This window comes from Ursus arctos, unplaced genomic scaffold, assembly GCF_023065955.2.
Source record: "Ursus arctos isolate Adak ecotype North America unplaced genomic scaffold, UrsArc2.0 scaffold_7, whole genome shotgun sequence".
Taxonomy (NCBI): domain Eukaryota; kingdom Metazoa; phylum Chordata; class Mammalia; order Carnivora; family Ursidae; genus Ursus; species Ursus arctos.
The window spans coordinates 77,149,038-77,172,839 of record NW_026623089.1 but is presented as its reverse complement, the minus strand read 5'-3'; positions in this window follow the sequence as shown (position 1 = coordinate 77,172,839).

The following is a 23,802-nucleotide window of genomic DNA, read 5'->3' as shown; positions in this document are numbered from 1 at the left end:
CCCTTCTAGGTTCTTGGGTGAGACCTCCCTATAATAAAAGGCAGATTGACAGGAGAAAAACAAACAGAAGTTTAATAACATGTCTGTCTTCTGTATACGTGGGAGATGCCCAGGAAAACACAGTCACTCATCTAAATGCCCCAAGTTACCACCTTAAATACCCTCTTAAGCTAAAGACAAAAGGTGATGGGGGCAAAGGGAAGGCCAGCTGTGGGAGGTTACCAGAAAGGCACAATAAACAGAGGTATGGTTGTTATGGAGATTGAAGTCCCTTGTCTTCCCCAAGGATAAGAGTTTCTAGAGATTTACTCAACTTCTTCCTAGCACAGAGAGGGAGACACCCTTACAAATGGAGATGTCCCTTTGAAATGTGATTGTTACAAAAGGGTAGTTTTTACTCCGTTCTCTCGTAGCTTTTTTCTATGTTTGCTGTTTCTTAAAAATAACCAGCTCAAGATCATCCTTATGCCAAAGAGGCATATTTCGGGGAGGTATATTCTGCTTTCCTTCAACTCAGTACATTAAAATAGTCAGAAAACTGGAGTGGGAAGGGAAGTCTACTGTCACCGCAATACTTGGTCTTCAGAAAGCTATTAACGTGGGGGTGCCCTCAAATTCTTCAGACCCATCTAGCTTGGCCTCAGTCAGAGATGAAGGTTTGATAAGGTACAGCCACACCTCGTCTGTACAAACTTCCTTTCCAATGGCTGTGAAGGAGCCTGGTTGTCTGTGTATCTCTCACAGTATTAGAGGATTTCTGTAGGGACTCCTGTGAATCTGATAGCTTCACCATTCAAGCTTACCCTGGGATTTTGCCATGCCCGTTGTTCATAAGAGTCACTGAAACTCCAACGGGTCAAATCATCCATGAGCTGATTACTCCACTTGCAGAAAAGCTTCTTCTGATCTTCCACATTTTATTGTGTCTTTCCTCTTTCATTTGATATTATGGGTATTTGCAGAAGTGATAAAAAGTCCTTTAAGGAGGGCACGTGTTGTGATGAACACTGGGTGTTATACGCAACTAATGAATCGTTGAACACCACATCAAAAACTGATGATGTACTATATGCTGGCTAACTGAACATAATACAAAAAATAAATTTAAAAAAATCTTTTGACACATTATGGCTGCATAATATTCCATTGCATGAATGGTTTTTAACTACCCCTCTATTTTTGGTCATTTAGGTTGTTTCCAATTTGTCACTATTACATATTTCTGAGATGAGTTTCTTGTATTTTTTTTTTCTTTATGATACACTCTCAGAAGTCAAATGACCAGTCATGGGATAGGAAATATTTTAAGGTACTTGGTACATGGTCTCAAATTAGGAAAGTCTCGTTGAGTTAAGAAAACCATACTAGTCTGTAAGTTCCCTGATAGCAGAGACTGTTATATTTTTTAGACAACTGTTTCCTAACACCTAGTTTAGTTTTCTAACACTTAAGACAGCCCAGCATATCGGTACTCAATAAGTATTTTTGTCTAACTGACATATGGTTCTACTTAAGAGTTGTAGTGGTTATTTCCAGATGAGCCTGAAGCCAAGCTATCAACAGAACATCAACTTCCTTTGAGTACTAATTTGTATCAGTAGCACAGAAGAAAATAAATCTATTATTCACCTTTTTTGCTTTTCTGTCCTTAGAGCAAAGTAAGTTCACTTTGGGTATATCTTCAAACCGAATCGTTGTTTTTGTAACCTTTTAAAGAAACTGGTTGATCCTCAACTTTTCTAGGTGATGGTGGTAACATAGTGGTGGTAGGTGTATTGGAAGAGCAGGAGTGAGGTGAGAGTGAGGACAGAGATTCACTCTCCTCCTTTACCACTGTAAATATTAACCACCTTGGAGTTTAGTTATTTCTTTGTCATTTCTTCAGTTACAGCTGAGTTAAAAGGACATGGCTGCAGACTTGCGACTTGGTCTTTGACCTAACTATGCACTCACAACAAATCTGTGTCCTTTTAAAAGATGTACTTGTATTGCTCAAATTGCCTATAGAACTGTGGATTAGAATACTTAAAAATCTTCCAGAGTAGTGAATCTTTCTCAAGACATCATCACAAGTTCTTAACACTAGATGGCATGATGGAGTTATCATACTATTCTAGGCAAGGGAAGTATACTCCAAAGCACAGAAATGGTCTGCCTTGAGAAAAGTAGACATCTGAAGTAGCAAGATAAAGCTTTGATATAGTACAAGTGTGACTATCTCCATGCTTTTCAAAACTGTTAACCAGGTGTATTCTATGCCCTTTTCCAACTTTATTTTAGAAGCAATAACGCTTATTAAAAAAATTTAAATAGTATAGAAAGCAATAAAAGTGAAAGTCTCATAATCTCGTTATCCACGAATATCCACTGTTAACCTTTTGGTAAACATTTCTGAGATTTGGGGACTTTTAATGCACATATAAATATTTATAGACACACAGATGTAGATATATGGGAAATGTTATTTTGTAATGTGAATGTTACTGAATAAACCACAGACATATTTTATGTCACTAAATATATATCAACATAAAAAAATTTATGCTTACAGTGTTTTCCATAGAGTCGATTTACTGTAATCATTCATTTAACCAATCTATTATTGTAACTTCAGTTTGTTTTTGGAATTTTTACTGTTTTTTTTAAAGATTTTATTTATTTATTTGACAGAGAGAGAGAGACAGCCAGCGAGAGAGGGAACACAAGCAGGGAGAGTGGGAGAGGAAGAAGCAGGCTCCCAGCGGAGGAGCCTGATGTGGGGCTCGATCCCAGGACTCTGGGATCACGCCCTGAGCTGAAGGCAGACGCTTAACGACTGAGCCACCCAGGCGCCCCATGGAATTTTTACTGTTCTAAACAATGCTGAGTTTAGCATCCTTATTCTCAATATTTCAAAAATACTTTTCTGACTATTTTCTCAGGTTAAATTTCTAGGTCAAATGGTATAAATCTTTAAGAAGTTGACACATACATTGTCAGATTGTCCACAAGAATTGTTGGACCAGTTTATTGCCATTACTGCCAATGGTGCCTGAGATGCCCATTTCCCCAACACTGATGCCAAAACTGGATATTTTTATTATTTTAAGTGTTTTCAGTATAAGAGGTGAAAAAATTATATCTAGTTGTTTTATTTTATAGATTTAGAAAAAGCACTGTTGAGATTATATATATTTTTTCTATTTATATTTCTTCCTTTGTGAATCACCTGCTTGTATGATTAGTTGATCACTTCTTTGGGGTGTTTGTCTTTTTCAATAGATTTTTAAAAATTTTTTTTATTTATTTGCCAGAGAGAGAGAGAGAGAGAGCGTGCACATAAGCAGGGAGAGTGGCAGGCAGAGGGAGAAGCAGTCTTTCTGCGGAGCAGAGAGCCCAGTGTGGGACTTGATCCTAGGACCCTGGGATCATGACCCAGGCCAAAGGCAGATGCTTAACCAACTGAGCAACGCAGGCATCCTACTTTTTCCACAGATTTTTTAAAAAAGATTTTGTTTTTGTTTTAGAGCAAAGTGTGGCGATTTTCCATAAATTTCCTACTTTGACATGCATAGTCTACCGCATTATCGGTATCCTCCTCAAGAGCAGGACATTTGTTACAACTGATGAACCTACACTGACACATTATAGTTACCCAATGTCCATAGTTTATGCGAGGGTTTACTCTTGGTATTTTACATTCTGGGTTTGGACAAATGTATATGTAGTATCATCATTAAATCATCGTAGTATCATATAGAGTATTTTCACTGCCCCCCCCACCAAGTTGTCTGTGCTTTGCCTATTCATCACTCCCCATCATCCCAACTCCTGGCAACCACTGGTCTGTTTACTGTATCCATAATTTGCCTTCTCCAGAATGTCATATAGTTGGAATAGCCTTTTCAGATTGGCTTCTTTCACTTAGTAATATGCATTAAGATTTCTCCATGTCCTTTCATGGCTTGATGGTTTAGTTCTAGCTTATCAGTTATTTCTTTCATGGATCATGCTGTGTTGTGTCTAAAAAGTCATCACTATACCCAAGGTCATGTAGATTTTTTCCTATGTTATCTTCTAGCTGCTTTAAGGTTTTACATTTTATGTTGAGGTTTGTAATCAATTTTGAATTAATTCTCATGAAAGGTGTAAACTCTGTCTAGATTCACTTATTTTTTTGCATGTGGATACCCGGTTACTCCAGCACCGTTTGTTGAAAAGACTACCTTTGTTCCATTTATCGCCTTTGCTCTTTTGTCAAAGATCAGTTGGCTACATTTTTGTGGGTCTATTTCTTGGATTTTTTTTTTGTCCCTTAATCTGTCTATTCTTTGACCAATCCCACACTGTCTTGATTACTATAGCTTCATAGTAAGTCTTAAGTTGGGTAGTGTCAGTCCTTTGACTTTTTCTCCTGCAGTTTTGGGTTAGCTATTCTGTTTCTTATTTTTTGTGTTTTTTTTTTTGAAAATTTTTTTTGTTTTATTTTTATTTTGTTTGTTTTTTGCCTTTCCATGTAAACTTTAGAATCAGTTTGCCAATATTCACAAAATAACTTGCTGGCATTTTGATAAGAATTGCATTGAATCCATAGATCAAGTTGGGAAGATCTGATGTCTTGACAATATTGAGTCTTCTTATCTGTGAACATGGAATATCTCTCCATTTATTTAGTTCTTTGATTTCATTCATCAGAGTTTTATAGCTTTCATCATATGGATCTTGCACATGTTTTGTTAGATTTGTGCCGAAGGATTTTATTCTGGGGGGTGCTAATGTAAATGGTAACATGTTTTTAATTTCAAATTCCACTTATTCACTGCTGGTATTTAGGAAAGTGATTTACTTTTCCATATTAACCTTGTATCTTGCAGCCTTGCTATAATCACTTACTTCCAGGAGTTTTTGTGTTGATTCTTTTGGATTTTCTACATATGCAATCATGTCATCTGAAATAAAGAGAGTTTTATTTCTTCTTTCTCAGTCTGTGTAACTTTGATTTCCTTTTCTTGTCTTATTGCATTGGCTGGGACTCTCAGTACAATGTTGGAAAGCAGTGGCAAGAGGAAATGTTTCTGCCCTGTTCCTGATCTCAGTAGGAAAGCTTTGAGTTTCTCATTATTAATATGTTTTTAGCTGTAGATTTTTTTTTGTAGGTATTCTTTATCAAGTTGTGGAAGTTTCCCTCTATTTCCAATTTCCTGAATTTTTATCATGAGTTGGTGTTGGATCTTATTAAATGGTTTTCTGCATCTACTGATATGATCATATGAATTTTCCTCTTTAGCCTATTGATGTGATGGGTTATATTAATTAATTTTCAAACGTCAAACCAGTCTTGTACACCTAGGATAAATTCCACTAGATCACAGTGTATAATTGTTTTTATACATTGTTGGATTCAATTTCCTAATATTTTGTTAAGGATTTTTGCATCTTTGTTTATGAAAGATATTGGTCTGTAATTTTCTTATAATGTCTCTGTTTGGTTTTGGTATTCAGATAATGCTGGCATGATAGAATGAGCTAAGAAGTATTCTATCTGCTTCTGTCCTCTGAAACGGCTCATAGAGAGTTGGTATTTCTTCCTTAAATGTTTGGTAGAATGTACCAATGAGCCAGGCTGGACCTGGTGCTTTCTGTTTTAGAAGGTGATTAATTATTGCTTCAATTCCTTTAATAGGTGTAGACTTATTCAGATGTCTGTTTCTTCTTGTGTGAATTTTGGCAGTTGTAGCTTTCAAGGAATTGGTTCATTCCATCTAGGTTATAAAATTTGTGGGCATAGACTAATTCATAGTATTTTTTAATTATCCATTTAATGTTCATGGGATCCCTAATGATGTCTCTCTTTCATTTTTGATATTAGTAATTTGTGTCCTCTCTCTTTTTTTTCCTAACTTTGCCTGAAAGAAGCTTATCAATTTTATTGATCTTTTCAAAAAACCAGCTTTTGGTTTCTTTGGTTTTTCTCTATTGATTTCCTGTTTTCAATTACATTGATTACTATTCTAATTCTCCTTCTTTTTTTCTTCTGCTTACTTTAGATTTAATTTGCTCATTTATTTCTAGTTTCCTCAGGGGGAAAATTTGATTATTGATTTTAGGACTTTCATCTGTTCTAATATGTGCATTCAATACTATAAATTTCCTTCTAAGTACTGCTTTTGCTGCATCCCATTTCATGTATTTTTAAGACTTTATATTCTTTTAGATTCAAGACTTTAATTCTTCATGTTTTATGTGTTGCAAATTCTGTTCAGTTTGTTGTTCTCTTTTAATTGCCAATAGTATTTGTTGGTGTTTTGCTGATATGTGTTTGTGGCACAAAGGTGTTTGACATTTTTACACTGTCAGATCTATTAATATTTCTATCTATTAATATTTCATACTTTGGTGTTGTGATTACCTTACCACATAGAAATTAGAAAAGAATTTGGTCTCTGAATAAGAGACATATGTGTTCTTCAGAGAGTAAATAACTATAACAAATACTCCATGTTTATTTTTATCAGCCAATTATAGATTTTTGATATATTGATATATTTAGGTCTTCCTATTCATTTATATTTTGCACTATACAACCTGTTTAGTTTATTGTCTTTGGTATTAGAATAGGCTATCCACCACATGCATACTGTACTTCCAACTTCAAGTTAAGATTGAGATTTTGTTTTTTAAAGATTTTATTTATTTTAGAGAGAGAGAGAGAAAGAGTGCAAGGAGGGGGAGGGGCAGTGGGAGAGGGAGAGAGAGAGAATCTCAAGCAGAATCCTCACTGAGTGCAGAGCCCAACCCACGACCCTGAGATCATGACCTGAGTCAAAGTCAAGAGTCAGACGTTTAAACAACTAAGCCACCCAGATGTCCCAAGATTGAGAATTTTAAAAATCTCTTCTCTGCCACTGTCTTCCTTACACAGAGACCTCTAGAAACACAACTCAAGGTACCTCATCTAGACAAAGGCTTTAACTATCAACATCTTCTTAATTGCACTTCTTACGTCATGCTTCTTTCTAAATTCATGTTCAATTTGGAGCTTAGGCTGCCACTCTTTTCCCTCCTCAGGTTAATAACATTTTTGAATGTAGGAATTTAATTTTGTTGCTACCACAGTAAGTGTACGAGTGGGTAACTCTTACGTACTTTCTTCTTTATTTTTTAACTTGTCTTTAGAGAAATCTATGATGCTTTGAATGACTAACATGATCAGAAACCCTTCAAAGAAAAACTGTATCATTCCTATAATCTCCTATTGAGGGAAATGGCTGTTGGTGGTTTCTTAAGCGTTTATATATTCATCCATCCATTCAAAATATATTCTTCAGCACTTACTAGGTACCCTGAGGATATAAGGGCAAATAAGCATAAACATGATCTTAGCTAATATGAATATTGGAGTCTGGGGGGAGCAAACAAAAAAATGCATCATTAGTGTATCCTTTGTAAGGACAGAAATATGGGCCTATGAGAGTGTATAGCAAAGAATCCAGACATAGATGGGGATCAGAAAAAGCTGAGTTCTGATTGGGTAGGAGTTACACAGATGAACAAGCAGAGCTTTCCATGTAAGGAATCAGCCCATTGAAAGGATTTGTTACAGGGAAGGATCCTGGCATACTAGAGGGTCTGAAATGAGGTCATTGTAGCTAGAACAAAGTAACAGATAGCTAAATGAAGGTGGTGAGGTATATAGGACATAGACTAAATGCTCAGGGCCACATTAAAGATGCTGTTCTCAATTCCAAGGGAAATAGGAAGTTCACTGATGGGTTTAAAGTAGGAGGGTGACATGGTAAGAACTGACTTCTGTAAAGCTCACTGTGGTACTAGAGATAGATTGAAAAGGGCTAGAATAGATGAGAGGGATCAATGTGAGGACTGCTGTAGTGGTCCAGCAGGGCAGTGATGGTGGCATGAACTAGGGGGGTGGCCATGAAAAGTATGAAAAGTGGATGGCTTTAGGAGATGTTTAGGAAGTGAGGTTGACAGAACAAGGGGATAGGTTGAAAATGGTTTGGAGGCAGAAGGATATATCGAGGATGACTCTTAAGTTTATGGGCTTTGCAACTGAATGGATAGTGATGTATGCTGGAAAACACAGGTTTGAGATAGAACACAAATTAAGTCCAAAACATTGGCCTTACAGAGATGCCTCGGAGACCGAAAAGTGGAAATATCAAGTTGGCAATTAGATCTCGAATCTGGAGCTCAAGGGAGAGATCTAGGCAAGAGATAATCACTTGGAAATCATAAGCACATCTGTGTGAACTGAAGCCGTGGGAATGGTAGAGATTATATAGGGAGAAATATAATGAAAAAGAAAGAGACCTAAAGCTCAACCTCAAGGAATCCAACATTTAATGCCTAGACAGAGGAGCATAAGCTTGAAAAAGAGCCCAAGGAATAGCCAGAGAGGTGGTGGGACATCTAGGACAATGTGGTATCCCAGCACCATGAGTGACCACATTCCCTTTGCTATGATCCCATTACCCTGGTCACAGCTATTAGACAAGAGGCAGGCATTTGACCTAAAGACAGCTGACCTCTGGCTAACTAGAAGCATATTAGGTTTTTCGACACAAATTCTCTTCTCAGAGGGAGGTTTCTACTGGATGGTGGGCTGATGAACAGATTGGATCCTCTGCCTTGGAGATGCTGAATGCCAGACCCACAGAAGGAGGGAGTACTTGGAAGGAAGGGCCAATGACTTACAGAAAAAAACATAGGCAAAGAGGGTTGTTGAGTTTCCATCATAGCAGAGCAGGAAACAGAGAGTTTCTGTTGCCCAGGGAGAGGAGACAACCCAGTATGTAGAGTTATGTTCGATTCTAAACAAGCTTCTAATTGCTGAAGTATATGTCCTTCTATGGGAAGCCAATCTGTGTGGCTATTTATGAGTTTATGTAAGCCCAGGTCACTTAGTGATGGGTCTTGTCATTCTTATTTCCACATGTATCCTATAAACCAACAAACAAAAAACCCTTCGCTACAGGGGAGACCTCAGTCTGTTTCTTACAAACTAAATTGCCCATTCTCTCCCCTTCCACCAGGATCTTTCTCATCCTTTTATTTTCTCATTCTTGTTTTTCACATGAATTTCACCCCTCCAGCCTCTACCAGTCTTGCTCGGATTATGTCCATGTATATTCTGTTGATTCTTTTATGTATGAACTCTAGTAAAACTCATAAACTATTGACCCACTAGTCCAGCCTCTGGAGTGGTTTTGCATTTAAAGAGACATGGCCCCACATAGGGATTTTGATCTTATCTCTTTAATGGGACCCAAGCACTTTGTGCACACTCCCTTTCATCAAAAGTTTTTTTTTTTTTCCTAGCACCTTCAAGCTCCAGAAAGGGTTTCTCCTACCCCAGCAGACAGTGGCAGCACCAAGAGATGACCAGAGGGTGGGCATTAGCTAGGGTGATGCAAGGTCCAGAACTTTGTGTCTGTTGACTCTTCATAATCAGTAGTGCTTCTCTCCACTCCCCAAAGTGCCCCCTTTAACAGAGAGCCAGACTGATAAACATGGGCACCTCAGAGATCACGACTTTCATCTCATTCAGTTGTTCCATTCTGGAATAACTGGGTCAGTGGGTCAGTGATGGGCCTTTAGTTCATCAGTTCGTAACAGTATGTGTGACACAAGGAGCTTGTTACGAAGCATTGATTCAGGAAAAAATGGTCTAAGTAGAAAGTATGTCACTAGTAACAGAATGCGTATTTTTCTTTCTTTCCTTTGAGTCTTTAAAAACCAAATGCACCGACACAAATACTTTTCCTTTTGTGAAGTATTAGAAAACGTCCTGAGTGCTTAGTGTAGTAATGTGCTGTACTTCCCAAGCTTTAGTCTTCTTAAAGTAGTTCTGACCAAAAGTGATCCATTAATGACTGTGTGACTCCAGAAGCTTATTTAGTGGCTTTAAACCTTAGCTTTTTCCTCTGGAAAATGGAGAGGATAGTAGTTCTTAGCCTGGAGTTTCTGTGTGTGTGTGTGGAATGAGAAATTGCCTGTGGAGCCCACCCTGACAGTTCAATACATCTTAGGAATTCTTGTTTTGCTGATTGTGGAGCAAAAACAGGTTACCAAATGTGAGAATCTATATCATTCTAGGCACTTCTGATGGTGATTCTCTCATCACTTAATGGAAAACCACTCTGATTGTTAAAATTTTATAATCCCATCATGGTGAAAAAAAATAGCAAAATGTCTCATCCTACTGATGGCGTAAGAAAATTCAGACTCAAAGTCTGCCTGAAAGTAAAACTTGGCACCCCAGGATAAAACAATGAATGCTTGTAGACAGTTGGCTTTCTGGACTTGAGCAGTTCACAGAGTTGGCCCCTTATAGGCAGATAGTTTTATTGTCACATTGCAATGATTAAATAATAAGGGAAGTCTTACTACAAAATATCAGTCTTAACATTGCATAGTTGGTCCTTAGAGACTGTAGTCGTCATAAAACATCCGAATGGAAAAGTTGTATCAGAGGAAAACATGAGCAACTTTCTCATAAAAGTTGACTCCATCCTCTGTCTGCCTCCCTAAATTGCTTTGTTATAGAGCAATTGCTCAAAGGACCTGGCATTAGCTCCTGTCATTTTTTGTCTCTTCACTGTAGAAGAGAGAAAGCAAAGTGCAAAAAAAGACAAGCCTATGGTCGTGGAAAACCCATAAAAAATAGCTGAAATTTAAGAACAATCCTTTTTCTTTTGAAATTCTTTGTAATAATTTATTTGCTCCAGTCCAATGAAAAACAGCTCCCTACATTACAAGTCTAAACCATTTAAAATATGAGTGGTTGACTTCAAATGAATAGAGTTATTTTTGTCCTGACCTTTTTTTTTTTTTTTTACTCTGATGATGACATAATTAACCTACTGGTTATTATCATAGATGATGCTGTTTGGCAGGTCTCCACAATGAATCTAGCCTGGGCTGTGCACATCGTGCGTATGATTGGTTTATACCGTAGACACCACTTAGTTACACTCTCTTGCACACAGCCCTTTGCTGGAGAACTTCTCTGTGTAACAGGTTATCTGCCTTGCAGCGATAGCTGGCTGAGAATTCCGGGAAAGAGCAAGATGTGGACCTCTCATCCTTAGGGCTATGGAGACTAGCCCTTTTACTCCTACCTCTTGACAGAATTCTTGACTCAAGGACCTCTTTCTAATGTCTTCTCATACAGTCTTCGTTTTGTCTGTGAGCTGTGGAAGGGAGGGTAGGCAGATTCACGTGGAAAAACGAAAGTTATGCTGTCATTGATAACAGTCAAAGCTGACTCATACACCAGTAGGTTCACCAGAACACTCGGTGGTAAATAATGTGAACTTTGGAGTCAGAGCTGAATTCGAAGCCCAATTACGTTACAAACCAGGTGTGTTACCTCGAACAAACTGCGTAGCTCAAGGTCACAATGCTAGTAAGGATTGGAATGAAGATTAAATCCCAGGTTGAATTATAGCATTTATGAGATTGAAGAATTCGTGTCAAATATACACATATGACCGCCATTAGATACCACAGATCATTTAAGGGGTGTCTGAAAAGACACAGAAAAAATCATAGTGCCTAAAATGTCTGTCACTTTTATTTTTTGAAATTAAAATATTAAAAACCTTAGTGATAACCACATTGTGTGTGTGCATGTCTCTGTGTCTCTCTGTGTGTTGTGACTTAAACACTTTTCCCCTTTTCCTTGGTTCTCATTTACTCTTTGATGCACTATAATTTGTCTTCTTAATCATTTTTTTAAATTTTTTTATTTTATTTTTTTAAAGATTTTATTTATTTATTTATTTAACAGAGAGAGAGACAGCCAGTGAGAGAGGGAATACAGGCAGGGGCAGTGGGAAAGGAAGAAGCAGGCTCCCAGCGGAGGAGCCTGATGTGGGGCTCGATTCCAGGACTCTGGGATCACGCCCTGAGCCGAAGGCAGACGCTTAAGGACTGAGCCACCCAGGCGCCCCATTCTTAATCATTTTATTGAAAATATTGCTACCAAGCAGTAAAGTTCTAACTGTCCAAGTTGCATCATTGATATGTCTCACTTTCATTTTATTTGACTTTTTCACAGTATTTGACTTCTCTTTATCAGTCCTTTCTTGAAACTCTTTCTGGATTTTTATGATATTAACCCTGACCTAGTTTTTCTCTTGTCTCTGGGTGACTTATCTTTCTGAGCTGCCTTCCCAGGATCTTAATTTCTCTTCTTGTCCTTTAAATATTGGCATTCCACATGAGCTCCTCCCCTCCCCCCTCCCCTTCCCTCCCCTCCCTTCCCCTCCCTTCCCCCTCCCCCCTTGCCTCTCCTCCCCTCCCCCCTCCCTTTCCCTCCCCTCCTCTCCCTTCCCCTCACCTCTCCTTCCCTCCCCTTCCTTCCCCTCCTTTCCCTTCCCCTCCCCTTCCCTTCCCATCCCTTCCCTTCCCTTCCCTCTCTCTCCCCCTCCCCCTCTCTCCTTTCTCTAGATGGCTCTCAGGTTTCTCTCTAGCACAGAGTGTTCTGTGAAGATCTAGCTTCACATTTCACCCCATCTGCCTGGACAGGGGGACCTATGTTATTGGCTAAGTCAGCATATGTTTCAGCCTTTTAAAATGAACCAGGATACAACAAATGCTGTGAATGTAATCACTGAATACTGATCAGTGATATCTCAGGATCTAGGAAAATGGGCCAAACTTAACGAATATACTCTGGTGGCATAAAATTCATGTGTGTAAGGCCACATCTGCCAGGGGGGGCAAAGAACCATCAATGGCTCCTCATTGCCAAGGCAGAAGCTTCAGAGCTGACTTGCTACTACTCCATCTTGTAACTTCAAGCTCCATCAGTAATGAACTACTTGCGATTCTGGTTTCTTGTGCTTTTTCTTAATCCATCTGCGTTGACTGAAATGTCCTCCCCCACCCCCCCACCCCCAGGCTTCACCTGGTCAACTGCTATTCAACCATTTAGTCTCTTTCTCTCTCTCTCTCTCTCTCTTTTTTTTTTTTCCATGAAGGGGGAGTGCCTGGAATCATATTCTGAAAGACTCCGGTGATGTTTTTTTAAAAAAAAACCCATGAGCGTATGAAATCAAGGTATAAACTTGGTCACTGTGGTTTCAAAGAAATTCTGCTTGTGTCCCATGACTCATGAAGTCATTCAGGAATACATCACACAATGAATTTACTGCAGAACTACTGTATATTTCTTTCTTCTCAAGAATCACACCTCTTCCTGAGGTGTGGGCAAGGCAACTGACATCATCCTCTTCTCTCCATCAGGGCACTTCTACCTCCACCCTAACAGAATCTTCTTCTCTGGGCCCTGTTCCCCTTCCCCAACTTCCCCACCAAGGACGACTCTCCAGAGAGGTCAATAACACCACGGTCTCACATTGAGGCAGACTCTGACTCCCACTTAGACTCAGCAGGACCCCCAGACGTACTGAAATGATCCGTCATCAGGCATTTGATTTATCCCCTCACATGCATAGCAGGCTCTTCCCCTTTAGGAACAAGACAGGGAGGGAGGGAGAGAGACACACAGAAGTAAAGAAAATAGTTTGCGTGTGGGTTGAGGTTGAAGAATGGTGCAGACTGTAAGATGGAGAAAGAAAGATATTTACATATTGACTCAAAGGAAAGCAAACCCCCAAACCTTTTAAGATTCATTATTGTACGTCACAATCAACGGGTGCCTTTTGAATGCTGAATGCCTGTCCAGTGCTGTGTCAAGGTTAATGAAGAACCAACCAGAAATAACAGATACACACTTTTAAGGAATTCGATGTTCTTGAAGATCATGTGAGCTCAGAGCAACATAGGAGAGGTATCGTCGTCATTCTTGGCTTTGAGAACCCCTATGCTTTATTGGTTTCTTTTTGCTTTGTTGGAGGGGATAGTGAGGAAAATGACTATTTCCAGCTCTGCCGTGGAGGCTTTGTATCAACTCTTGCAGCCTGATGAGAACAAAAATCCAACCAGTCTTTTTAAGCATTAAGCACCATAAGCATAATGAAACCTACTGAAAAATATTATGTGATGTGGGCAGATGTTTTTCTTACTGCCCTTGCGTTGTAAAATTAAAGATTACCTGAGCCTCCTTAGTTGAAGAAAGACTCTCAAAGACTTCTGAAAACATCTGTTCTACTCACCTTTCTAATTTTAAGAGTCTGTTCTCAGCAGAGTTAATCATTGGCATGAGCTAGCGAGAGGCTGAAGCTATGGTAGGGAACCAAGTGTTGGCCCTTGTTATTCAAACTCTAGTCATCACTTTTGTACCTTAGTGTGGACGACAATTAATGTAAAAAGCCTCCAGGTCCCAAGCTGGAAGTGTCTCCAGGAAGAAGAATTCAATGAATTGAAAAAAAACACACACTTTGCATTTTTTATTAACTGCTTTGGGTTCCTGGAAATATCAGCTATATAAATATAGTGTATTATGTCATTCTTCCCCATTACTTGGACAGAATACAAGTATTTTACTTCAGCCATGGCACCCTTAAATATCAGCCTTAAAACTTACAATTGCATTACAAGGTCTAGCATATCCTAAACTGAGCTACTGCCCTCCTTCTGAAATCTTCCTCATCTCCAGTTTTCTCTTGGTGAATGACCTCACTATCCATCCACTTCCTTAAGTGAAAAACATGAGCCTGTTTCGTATTCCTCCCTTCCTGCCAATTTTACCCTGTATTATCTCTGAAACCCATCTGCTTCTCTGCATCCTCATTGTCACCATCCTACTTTATGCCGCAGCCAGATCTTCCTGGAATTAATGCAACAGACCCCCAACCAAGTCTCATGTCTCTAGTGTTTGATGTGTCTGACCATTCTTCACACTGAAGCCAGACATATCTTCCTAAACACCCTCCTTTGCTCAAAATCCTTTAAATGGACACTCAAAAATGTGCATATATGAAAATTCACTTTTTTACTTGCATGGCCCTGTGAGTTTTGACAAATCCATAGAGCTTTGTAGCTACTCCCACAACCAGGATACAAAGCAGTTACCCTTACCTGCACAAAAATTTCCCCATGCTGCTCCTTTGTAGTCAATTCCAGCCCTTAACCCGTGACAGCCACTGATCTGTACTTCATCTCTGTGGTTTCGTCTCTCCAAGGAATCCTACGAATGGGATGATACAGGATATAACCTTTTGGCTTTGCCTTCTTTCACTTGTCATAATGTATATAAGACTCATACCCTAAGTGTAACAATTCCTTTTGATTGCTAAGTAGTATTTTCTTGTGCTCTAAAACTGGTTCAGGCTCACTTCCGCTACTTAATATGGTGGTTATGAGTATTAAAAAAGCTTCCATTTGGTGGAAACTAATTGAAAAATAGAAAGTACCAGATTAATGTCAACACATGGGAGCACTTAGCCCAGTGGTCCCACCCTGACCTTTTTTCTGCTCCACTCTTGTACATTCCACTGCCTCCTGAGCATCCACTGGGATGCCTTGATGGCATCTCAAAAGTGACATGTGCAAAACTCCTCCTACCTCCCCAGTCTCCCCCTCTTAATAAATGACAACCTGTCCACATGGTTGTTCAGACTGAATCCAGAGGATTGTCCTGACATCTCTCTATCTTAACTCTTATTATCCATATATTCATCAATTCCTACTGATTCATTTCTGAATTATCTTTTTAAAAAAGACTTTATTTATTTGAGAGAGAGAGAGAGCATGAGAGAGAGAGCGAGAGAGCACAAGAGAACAAGCACCAGCATGGAGAGAGGGAGAAGCAGACTCCTCACTGTGCTGGATGCGGGACTCAATCCCAGGACCCCGGGATCAGGACCTGAGCTAAGGCAGACACTTAACCAACTGAGCCACCCAGGTGCCCCTCTTCTGACTTGTGTCTTGAATGGGTTTATCAGTATCTCTTCTCTGGATTACTGCAACAACTTCCCATATAATATCTGTTTTTGCTCCTTCCTCCTCCCCAAACCATTCTGCATCGAACAGTCAGAGGCATTGTTGCAAAACTCATAGATTTCTTTATTAAATAATGAGACATGTCTCTAAACAAGTGGTTTTGCTACTTTATCCAGAAGAAAGTCACAATTATTCTGAACTATCCCCAATGCTTTTTTCTGCAATTAGATTATATTTAATGCTGAGGGATAAGATGTGCCAATGGGCACTTCTCCAAAGTACACATTTCTTAGAAAGTATTACCAGACCTTGCCTTACTTTGAACTATAATCAGTTGCCATGCAAATTTTTGGGGTGAGTAGGAGTCTAGTTTCAAGAATAATAAGAATGAGTATAAAAATGGAAATGTTTTATCCTTCATCAAGTGGCTATTAACCTAGAACCATGAGAGTCTTTTTGCCCTTAAAAATGTATGAGAAAAGTTTATATTTTAGATAGAATACATATATCTAATATCATTTCAAACACATGAGTATTTCAGATAGAATGGTAAACCTCTTGAGAATTCAGGATTGTGGATAGCTTATACTAATGAGAACAAAAAAGGGGGGAAAGCATTTCATTGATAATTTCTAGGATTTAAAGTAAGATTTTAGAAACGTGTCTATACCTCCTCCACAAAATGTTTGTTAATTACAAAGGGTAAAATAGTAACTTTATAGTGAAGGAACCTGGCAATGGCCGCCTTAACCCTCGACCACAGTTAACCATTCATTATTAATGGCACAAATTGGCATCAAGTGCTTCCTGATATGGTGCGTCCAGACAAACACAGCATCACCAATTCCTGCCACAAGTGCAAACCCGAATCAAATAATCAAACATCAGATGAAGGCTAATAGGTCTGGTGGGCACTCTTCAAAAATCATCAGTATCCTAAAACATAAATACTGAGAAATTATTCCCAGTTAAGAAGACGTAACTGAAGGCAACTCATGATCTGGGACCTTCTTTTCCTATGAAGGACCTACTTTCTTAAAAAATTAATTCTCATTGGGTACCTGGCTGTCTCAGTCAAGCATGTGACTCGTGATCTTGGGGATTGTAGGTTTGAGCCCCATGTTGTGTGCAGAGATTACGTAAGTAAAAATAAAGTCTTAAAAAATTAATTGTGATCATTATATTGTGCATAACTAAGAGATGCTCTTGCTTCTAAGAAGTACACCCTAATATATTTAAGGCAAAGGGGTCTTATGTCCACATGTAATCTCAAACTTAGAGGGGGAAAAAGAGTGTGTGTGTCTGTACATATGGGGTTGGGAATAGGGAGGGAAGATAAAGTAAATATGGTAAAATGTTTACATTTGATGAATCTGGGTGAAGGATAAAAGGATATATGGAATTTGTATTGGTTTTTGCAATATTTTACTTTAAATCTGAAACCATGTCAAAATCAACATTTTAAGGGAAAAATAGACATTACCTATTATTTTATCTTAGAGGCTTTTAGAGACATAGTCTCTTTAATATTTTCCCACCTGCCTGAGAATGATTCTCTTCATCAGAGAAACGATCATCTTTGTCTCATTCCTCTGTTCAAACGCAGCCTCTTTTGGGAGGCTACTGAGGTTGTGTTCTTTCAGCTAAACCTCAAGGGGATGAAGGGTGGTCTGTTTTGATAGTCTTTATATCACTGTGTTTATATTTGTACAGCTTAACTTGTGATCTATACAATAATTTGTCTTTTATCATTTTACTTTTAACTCAGTAGAATGATATTTACAGAAAATGGGCTTCCATTGACTTTCCCATGGAAACTTTGAATTTATTGTTAGCAAAAGTTGTGTGTTCCTTCACAGTGTCATTATGCCTTACCTTTTCAAGGCGTGCAGATCTGATGCCAGAGAGGGGAGGGGAGGGATGATTGAATTAGCTCGGTGTTCCCAAAGGTTGTTTCCAGTGCAGTTAGGAGAAGGTATGATCCTTGTGTCCAAAGTCAGATGCCCATGCGGGGCAGCTCCCAGGCAGATGACTAATTTGCTACTGAATTATAGGCAATAAGTCTGGGTTCAATGTTCAGTTTCCAATACAGGCCAAGCAGGCTTGTGAGGACCTACCTTTTCTTGAAAGGCAGAAGATGGAGACAAGTCAGGGACTTTGAGGCCAGACCACATTGGACCTTAACTCTGCTCTTTATGGGCTGATAATCTTGGGAATGTTCTTTAGGTTCTTCTAGTTCAGTGTATCTATACAATGAAGAAAATAATCCCACTTTAAGGGTCAACATTGACAAATCACCCGATGTAGACAGGCCGTTTTATTCAGGAAGTAGTTCAGGTTCATGCTCATAGCTCACAAGCTTTTCATGGACTTACCTGAAAAAAAAATGTTAATAAAATGATAAAATTCCTTTCAAAATTCAATAATTGGTTTTATTAAAAGTTGTATGTCTTAATATCTTTGATATAATGAAGGTTGGGCTTTCAGAAAGAAGCTTGCCTACAGAAGTTCAAAAACTACACCAGTAAGTTAACACCTGTCACCATATATGGTTACAAATTTTTTCCCTTTTGAGATTTACTCTTAGCAACTTCCAAAAATGCAATACAGTATTATTGACTGTAGTCTCCATGTCATGCATTGTATCCCCATGACTCACGTGTAACAGCAAGTTTGTGTCTTTTGACCCCCTTTCACTCCTGTTGTCCACCTTCAACCCCCACCTCTGGCAACCATCTCTGTGTCTGTGAGCTTGTTTTTCAAATTATTTTTTTAGGTTCTGTGTATAAATGAGATCATATAGTATTTCTGTCCAACTAATTTCACTTCACTTAATGCCCTCAGGGTCCATCCATGTTGTTGCAAACGACAAGATCTCATTCTTATATATGGATGAACAATACTCCCGTGTGTGTGTGTGTGTGTGTCTGTGTGTGTGTGTGTGTACCATCTTCTTTATCTGTTCATCCATTAGTGGACACTTAGGTTGTTTCTGTATCTTGGCTATTATAAATAATGCGGCAATGAACATAAGGTTGCTTATATCTTTTTGAATCAGTATTTTTATTTTCTCCAGATAAATACCCAGAAATGGAATTCCTAGATCATATGGTAGTTCTATTTCAAATTTTTTGAGGAATCTTCAGACTCTTTTCCACAGTGGCTGCACCAATTTATGTTCTCACCAACAGTGCACAAGCGTTCCCTTTTATCCACATCCTCACCAACACTTGTTATTTCTTGTTATCTTGATTTTAGCCATTCTGACATCTGTGAGGTAATATAGCCTGTGGTTTTGATATGCTTTTTCCCGACAATTAGTGCTGCTGAACATCTTTTCTATGTACCTGTTGGCCAACAATACATCTTTGGAAGAATGTCCATTCAGATCTCCTGCCCACTTTTAAATTAAATTGATTGGTTTTTTTGCTATTGAGTTGTAGGAGTTCTTTATATATTTTGGTTATTAACCCCATTATCAGATACATAATTTACAAATATTTTCTCCCATTCAGAAGGTTGACTTTTCATTTTGTTAACAATTTCCTTTGTTGTGCAGAAGCTTTTTAGTTTGATAAGATCCCACGTGTTTCTTTTTGCTTTTTTTTTTTGCCTGTGCTTTTGAAGTCAGATCCCAAAAAATCAATGCCAAGAGCAACGTCAAGGAGTTTTTGGTCTTCATTTCCAATAAGAATCTTATTGTTTCATGTCTTCTAGTCAAGTCCTCACTCCATTTGGAGTTAATTTCTCTGTATGGTGTAAGATAGGGAATCCCACTTCATTCTTTTGCACATGGCTGTCACTTTTCCCAGCACCATTTATTGAAGAGACTGTCTTTTCCCCGTTGTATATTCTTGGTTCCTTTTGTCATGAATTAACTAACCCTATATGCATAGGTGTATTTCTGGACTCTTTATTCTGTTCCATCGATCTGTGTGTCTGTTTTTATGTCAATAGCATACTATTTTGATTAGTATAGCTTTGTAACTTAGTTTGAAATCAAGAAACATGATACAATTTCATTCTTTCTTAAGATTGCTTTGTCTAATTCAGGGTCTTTTGTGGCCCCATACAAAATTGAGGATTGTTTGGTCCATTTCTGTGAAAAATGCTATTAGGAATTTTGATAAGTATTGCACAGAATCCATAGACTCCTTTGGGTAGTTTGGACATTTAAAATTTTAAGAATTGTTAAATGCTGATCTTTTTCCCCACTAATATGAGACTTTCCCAGCCTGGGGCTGATTTTCTTTCGGCATCTGTTGGAGTGAGACAGATAACCAGCCCCAAACCATGGATGATGTGTGTTCAGACACTAAAGGGTAAGGGAAAGTTTTTTTATAGAAACTCCATCTCATATGTTCTGCTATGTCCTCCCTCCAGCTTTGAATATGACCTTCAGTTGTCAGGCTTAAATGCAGTGGTTTTATTTGGCTCTTGAACCTAATTATAATGAGTGAAAGGCTCTAAGACTTACCACAGATGAGGTGGTGAGCCTTTTTCAGAAATGTTGCCTTCAAATAGACTTTTGTGGCTTAATATATTTGTGGCACCTAACAGCTGTGTGCTACTCCTAGAAACTTTAATTATCACACTGATTATGTGGCACAGAAAATAAGATGTGGGGGTAAAAACCTTAGGTTTAAATTGTGTATGTGAATATTTATGTAAGTATAAAACACTACCAGCAAATACACTGATGCCATATTATTTAGACTTCTCATGGTGAGAAATTGAAAGATTTATTTTTGATCTTACATCATTATTTCCAAAGGGATGATTCTTCTGACACGTGTTCGAGTGGTTTGGATAGCTTGTCTTTTAAACAATTTTTTTCAGTGACATTAATGGTTAATTATTCTTTATGTATTAAAGAAATGTTAAGGTGCTAAAGGAGAGAAAGAACAATGGAAAAATATGGTCCCATTCCTTAAAGAATAGCTTACAGTTTTAAACATGAGTTAATACATTCACACGTGAAAACCTGAAATAATAGCAGAATTTTTGAGGACACTTTTCATTTCTGTGGGTTATAGATGTAGGATTTTAGATGCGGGAGAAGATCTACATAGAAAGGGAAAATGAATAAGGGATTTACAGAGACAGGTGAGTGTTGAGATGGGAGCTGATTAAATATTGCATATTTTTTGTGTATGTATATAAACTTTATGTCATATAATGCAATTCACTGTGATTTTCAGAAAAATAATAAACTTTAATTTTTAGGGGAGTTTTAGACTCACAGCAAAATTGAATGCAAGGCACAGAGAGTTCCCGTATGCTACCTGTCTGCCCCAACACACAACCTCCCCCAGTAGGGACATCCTGTACCACAATGGTGTACTTGCTACGATGGATGAACCTATATCGACATCATTATTACCCAAAGCCCATAGTTTACATTAGAGTTCACTCTTGGTGTTGCAAGTTTATAATGACACATATCCATCACCGTACCGTGCAGAATAGTTTCACTGCCCTAAATATCCCCTGTGTTCCGACTCCTCATCCTCCCCCCTCACTTCTGGAAACCAACGATCCTTTAACTGTCTGCATGATTTTGCCTTTTCCAGAATGTCATACAGCTGGAATCATAGTAGGCTTTTGAGATTGGCTTCTTACACTTAGTGATATGCATTTAGGTCTCCTCCATGTCTTTCATGGTCTGATAGCTCATTTCTTTTTAGCGCTGAGTAATATTCCATTGTCTGGATGGAGCTCTGCTTCTCCATCACCTCCTGAAGGATATCTGGTTGCTTCCAAGTTTTGGCAATTATGAACAAAGCTGCTATAAACATCCATGCTCTGGTTTAGTGTTGACACAGTCTTCAGTTGATTGTGATAGATACCAGGGAGAATGAAGCCTGGGTCATATTGTAAGAGTATGTTTAGTTTTATAAGGAACCTCCAAACCGTCTTGGGGTGTGGCTGTATCATGTGGATTCTACCAGTAATGAATGAAGGGTCCTGTTACTTCACATCCAATCTATGTTTGGTGTTGTTAGTATTTTGGATTTCGGCCATTCTAGTAGATATATAGTTGTATTTCTTTGTTTAATTTGCATTTCCCTGATGACATATGATGTTGAACACCTTTTAAAATCCTTACTGGGCTTCTGTATATATTCTTTGGGAGAATATATTTTCAGGTCTTTTGCCATTTTAAAATCAGGCCGCTCATTTTTTGGTTGATGAGTTTTAAGAATTATTCATATATTTTGGATAACTTTTTAAAAAAAATCAGATCGGTCATATGCAAATGTTTTCTTTTAGTCTGTGGCTTGGCTTCTCACTCTCTTGACATTCTTTTTCAGACTAGAAGTTTTAATTTTAATGAAGTCCAGCTCATCAACTATTTCTTTCATGGGTCATGCCTTTGGTGTTGTATCTAATAGCCATTGCCATACCCAAGTTCATCTAGATTTTTTCCTATATTATCTCTTCTAGAAGTTTTATAGCCTCATATTTAGATCTATGACCCATTTTCAGTTAATTCTTGTGAGGGCTGTAGGCTCTGTGTCTAGACTCAGTTTTTGGTAGTTACTTCAGCATCATTTGTTGAAAAAGATTGTCTTTATTTTTATTGCATTGCCTTTGTTTTTTTGTTTTTTGGGTGTTTTGTTTTGTTTTGCTAAAGACTGGTCGACTGTACTTCTTTGGGTCTGTTTCTGGACTCTCTATTCTGTTCCACTGTTGTCTATTGTTTTATCAATCCCAAACTGTATTGGTTACTGTCACTTTACTGTAAGTCTTGAGGCTGGGTAGTGTCAGACCTTCAGTTTGGTTCTTCACCTTTAATATTGAGTTGGCTATTCTGGGTCTTTTGTCTTTCCATAGAAACTTTAGATTCAGTTTGTTTTTACCCACATAATAACTTGCTGGAATTTTGATTGGAATTTTGTTGAATCTATAGGTCAAACTGGGAAGAACTGACATGGTACAATATTGTCTTTTAAAAAAAATTAAATACACAGACATGGCATATCTCTCCACTTATTTAGTACTTTTTTGATTTCTTTCATCAGAGTTTTGCAGTTTTCCACATGAGATCTGGTACATATTTTGTTATATCAAAAATTTGTTTCTATCAAAAATTTATACCAAATATTTCATTTTGGGGGGTGCTAGTGTAAATGGTAACATGTTTTTAATTTCAAATTTTACTTGCTTGCTGTTGGTATAAAGAAGGTGATGAACTTTTAAATATTAACCATGTATCCTGAAAACTTGCCATAATCACTTCTTAGTTCCAGGAGTTTTTGTGTTGATTCCTTGGATTTTCTGCATAGGTGATGATGTCATCTACAAAGACAGCTTTATTTCTTTCTTCTCGATCTGTGTATCTTTGATTTCCTTGTCTTATCTTACTACATTGGCTAGGACTTCTGGTCTGATGTTGAAAAGCAATGGGGAGAGGGGACATCCTTGCCTTTTTCCTGATCTTAGTGGGGAAGTTTTGAGTTTTTCATGTAAATGAAACTGTAGGTTTCTGCAGTTTTATCAGGTTGCAGGAGTTCCTTTCCATTCCTAGTTTGCTGAGGTTTTTGTTTTGTTTTTTAAATCATGAATGGGTGTTGGATTTTGTTAATTTCTTTTTTCTGTATCTATTGATATGATCACGTAAATTTTCTTCATTAGCCAGTTGATGTGATAGATATTAGTTGGTTTTTGAATGTTGAACCAGCCTTGCATACCTGTGAGAAAACCTATTTGGTCACGGTGTATAATTATTTTTATACACTGTCGGATTCAATGTGCTATTTTGTTGAGGATTCTTGCATCTATGGTCATGAGAAATATTGGCCTATAGTTTTCTTTTCCTGTAATGTCTTTTTCTGGTTTTAGTGCCAGGGGGATGCCGACCTCATAAAATGAGTTAGGAAGTATTCCCTCTGCTATCTTCTGGAGGAGAATGGAAAGAATTGGTATAATTTCTTCCTTAAATGCTTT